The following is a 4,639-nucleotide window of genomic DNA, read 5'->3' as shown; positions in this document are numbered from 1 at the left end:
TACTTGAAAGATTAGAATATAAATTCTATATATCTTTAAAATGTGGTGATGTAATCCACTCAATAATATGCCAAGTCTTTTCCAATTGAAATTGTATTATTATTTTTCAATTGAATTGTGTTATTATGACTACAGCATTTCTGTATGTATTCTCCTTTACCTGTTCCCCACATTTTTTTCTCAATAAGCCACTAACATAAAGTTATATAATAATATCTTTTGGTGGATGAATTTAAATAAAGACAATAGACATACATATTGGAAATATTGAAAAAAATACTAAGTTTATGTTTGGAAAAATGAATTAGTCTTACATTCTTATCTCTATTTTTTTTTTGCCAAATTTTATATTTTCCAAATGTATAGTTATTGCAATTAATTGCTTAATATTATTCAATCATTCTCATTTTTATATACTCATAATTCATAAAATGGATTTTATACTCATCTGCGACGTAAGTAAACTTATGTTCAAGAGCTATGTAATACTAAATAGGATGGAGATAATAACCATAATAATTGTTTTAAATTAAGAAGATATAACTTATAATTTTGTTTCAGAGGATTTCAGGCACTCGTTGTAAATAAGAATTTAATGACCATCAAAAAATTATTTTAAACTATTATAGTTTAAGTATTTTTTGTGTAGTCTCCATACTCCATAGCCATTATATATATATATATATAAAAAGGAAATGTGCAGCATATTGGAAAATTTTGAAAAACTATTGACTTCATGTTTGAAAAAATAATAATTTTATACTCTTATTATCTTGAATTTAGTTTGCGAAATTTTATATTTGCCAAATGCATAGCTGTTGCACATTAGATGCTTAACGATACTCAATTTTTCTCATTTTTATATAGTCATGATTCATAAGAATAAGTTTATACTCACCTTTGATATATTAGCTAGTAAACTTATATTGATGAGTCATGTAATACCAAATATGAACGAAATAATAATCATAATAATTATGTGAAATTGTCAAAAGTGTAACTTATAATTATGTTTATTTTTGTACTATCAAATGTATGTTCTCACCTTATGAGTAAGGAATTAGTCCATTTCAGGTATCTGATTGTTTCTCTCAACAAGTATTGCTTCCAATAATTGAGTCTTTTACCTTTAGATATTTTATGGATTTAGCAGAACCTTACACCACTAGACTAACATTTTGTTGTTGATTACCTGTAATTATGTTTTACAGTATTTCACGCAATCCATTATTAATAAAACTTTTCTGACATATAAAAAATTATTTTAAATTACGGTTTAACTATTGTTGTGTAGATCTCCATAACCATTATAAAACGCAGAGGTTTATTAATTGTTGTGACGATCGAATAGGACCAGTGGTCCACCTTATGACTGGACTTCAGTCTGATCATGTTAAAAACCCAATTAAATTGGAGTATTCCAGAAAGTGAAGAGAACAATTTACTTAAAATTAAAAAAACTGAACATTAATCTAATATTTTGTTTTACTCCTCTCCATAAAAGATGAAGAGATTTTATTTCAATATAATTATACATAATTATTAATGATATAAAATTTTATATTTATATATAATTATATATTCATAGATAATTATTAATTATGTATGATATCATCCAGTCCGACTCAGTGGTTTCACCATTTAAACCTGATATGAAATATCTTATAGAGTGATGTTCATCTTAAATTCCATAATATTGGTTATGGCTATTCCAAAAAAAATGTGAACACGGGAATGAAAAGAGTGAAGTAAGAAAGTTGAAGAAAGAGAGTGGATCACTTTGCATTTGATTATCATGTAACATCAAATAATAGTAAAAAATAAAAATATTAGATGGATAAAATTAACCCAGTAAATATTATATGACAAAATCATATGTTGTCTAGTAATATAAAATTACCGGTAAATTCAATTTATACATAGATCTAACACAAATTATTCTCTCAGTCCTAATTTACTCAGTAATCACATATTCTGATATCCATTATAACTAATCTCATAAATTATGCACAAAAGCTTGCTACTAAGATATAATTTACTCTATTGAATTCGCTGGGGGAAAGGTGAATTTGCCGATCATAATTGCACTTTTTTTCATATATTTGTTATTTAAGAACAAGATCTCATCTTTGTTTTATATTTAATGTGGATTTTTTTGGTTACTCAATCAAATTCATGATATGCAATTTTCAAATACTTGTTATTTATTATTTTTTTTGTTAAGCAAATTGTATTAAAAGCAGCACAAGGGGTGCTAACCCAATACAAGACAAAGATCAAATATTGATCTTTTTAGAAGTTAATATAATACAAGTTTTTGGATCGTTACACCAATTAGCAAACACAAGAGAAGTTGGAGCAACTTTAGAGAAAAACCACGACCAAGATCTAGCTTGGATTAAATCCAAATAATTGATAGCGTTGTTGGAAAAGGAAAAAGAATCAGCAATATATATAATGGGACTAGACAAGAAATTTTGAAAAGGAAGAAAATAAGTCAAAAAATTTGGAACTACATTTTTACGCTTTTTACTTCTAAGTTTTTGTATTGAAAATGGAGAAAACACTAAGTAAGCACATAAAAAGAGGAAACAAAAAAATTAAGGGAATTTTTTAAATGAAAAACTAAATAAAGAAATCTGGTAATTGAAAAAATTGGTAAAGGAAAGACTAAATAAAGAAATTTTATAAATGAAAAATAAAATAAGTAAGGAAAGTTGGCAAATGAAAAAATGAGCAAGACATGTTTTGTAAATTAAAAACATAACTAAAGAGAATTTGGGAATTCTAGTATTTAATCCAAGAAAGTATAATAATTATTCTTTACAGGAAATATAATTAAATTTAAAATATTTATACCTTTTAGTATTTAATTTTTTTCAGATCACATAAAAATTTGAATTTTCGGGTAACTAAAAGATCGTTGCTATTTGAATAATTCTAGTATTTCATATAATATTTATTATTTGTTTAATTATTTATTAGTCAAATCATAATTATCAGTTGGAAAATTAAATACATAGATAAATAAAAAATATTTTAGTAATTTTATAAAATTATTAGAAATTTTATAATTATTTATATATTTTTAAAATTATTAGTAATTATTTATTTTAGTTACTCATGATTAAATTTATACTTATTAGAAAGATTCTGTTGTGATATAATTAATATTGTTTAGTAAATTTTAAAGAGTAAAACTCACCAACAAATTATGAAAAGCTCTTATACGTTTTAAAAGAGACTTCAACTAATTTTCTTTTAAAAAACTACTAGAATCTAGGGATGGCAATGGGTTTGGTTGAGTTCGGGTAGTGCATTACCTGGACCTGTCCCGTTGCTTCATTTTTGGACTCACCTTCGCCCCAGACCCATGCTAATACTCACTGATTTACTACCCACGACTCCTTGGGTACCTAGTGGATACCCACAAATTAAAAACATTAAAAATAATTTATAGTAACTTATGTAATTTTGTATTTGTTTGCTACAATCTTATACGTTATTAAGGTAATCAACAAGAGAAAAAAATTATAAAAAATAACTTAAAGTTTTAAATATATTTTAAATTAACTATTTCAACATTATGACGTAAAATTGATTTAAAAAGAATTATTCAATAAATATAATATTATATTACACATTTCGATTAACAACAAAATATCATATCACTACTTAACAATGTAACATACTATTTAACAACATATCAATTACATTTACGAATTAACAATATAACAATATGGATTACCAATATATATATAGGGATCCACATTTTCCACATCTTCGGCTTAACCATCAATTTTAGGAAAATGTGATGGTATAAATCTACTTACTAATTCAAACCATTGGATTTCCCTAGAATTGATGACTAAGATGTGAAGTAAGTTGTTTAAACTTACTCTTGGAGTAAAGGATCTCCTCCCATATATATGAAAGAATAGCGGGTCCAGATACCCATGGTTCTAGGTACCTCATTACCCGGACCCACATCCATCTAATAGTAGGTCTTAAAATCTCGAGTCTCATTACTCACGGGTCCAAAAACACGGACCCAGATCCGACCCGTTGTGGATATTTTTGACGGGCACCCACAGATCCAGTACTTGTAACACCGGAAATTTTACGAGTTTGAATTATAAGATTTTACTAATATTTTCATTAATTATATATTAGAAAATGAATTTCTGCGAATTTTCGGTAAAGAATTAGACGAAACTCTAGTTGAGTTTCTGGGAATTTTCGGTAAAGAATTAGACAAAACTCTAGTTGAGTTTTATTCTTAAAATTTTATTTTCGATTTTGTGGTAAATTTTGGTAATTTTTGGAGACAGTCAGTTCTGCACCACTCTCGGGGCCGAAATCCACCCGGTGCGGCTCAAAACGTGTCTTTTTGAGTTCCGTAACTCGGAATCGAATTCCAATCGTGTCGTTGGATTCGTAATTTAATTTTGAGTCAATATAGACCCTGAATACACTCATACCTATTTTCTAAATATTTTTCACTCGGAATGCCGAAATCCGAAATTCTAATCGGATATTAGGATCGGGCGATTTAAAATACCCGATCGAGTATTGGCCGATAATACTCGGGCATGGTTATCACACATGTCCGCAAGGTGATCATTTCGCATAGGGATGA

Source organism: Lupinus angustifolius, chromosome LG07 (genome assembly GCF_001865875.1).
Source record: "Lupinus angustifolius cultivar Tanjil chromosome LG07, LupAngTanjil_v1.0, whole genome shotgun sequence".
Lineage (NCBI taxonomy): Eukaryota > Viridiplantae > Streptophyta > Magnoliopsida > Fabales > Fabaceae > Lupinus > Lupinus angustifolius.
Note: the sequence above shows the minus strand (reverse complement) of the source record.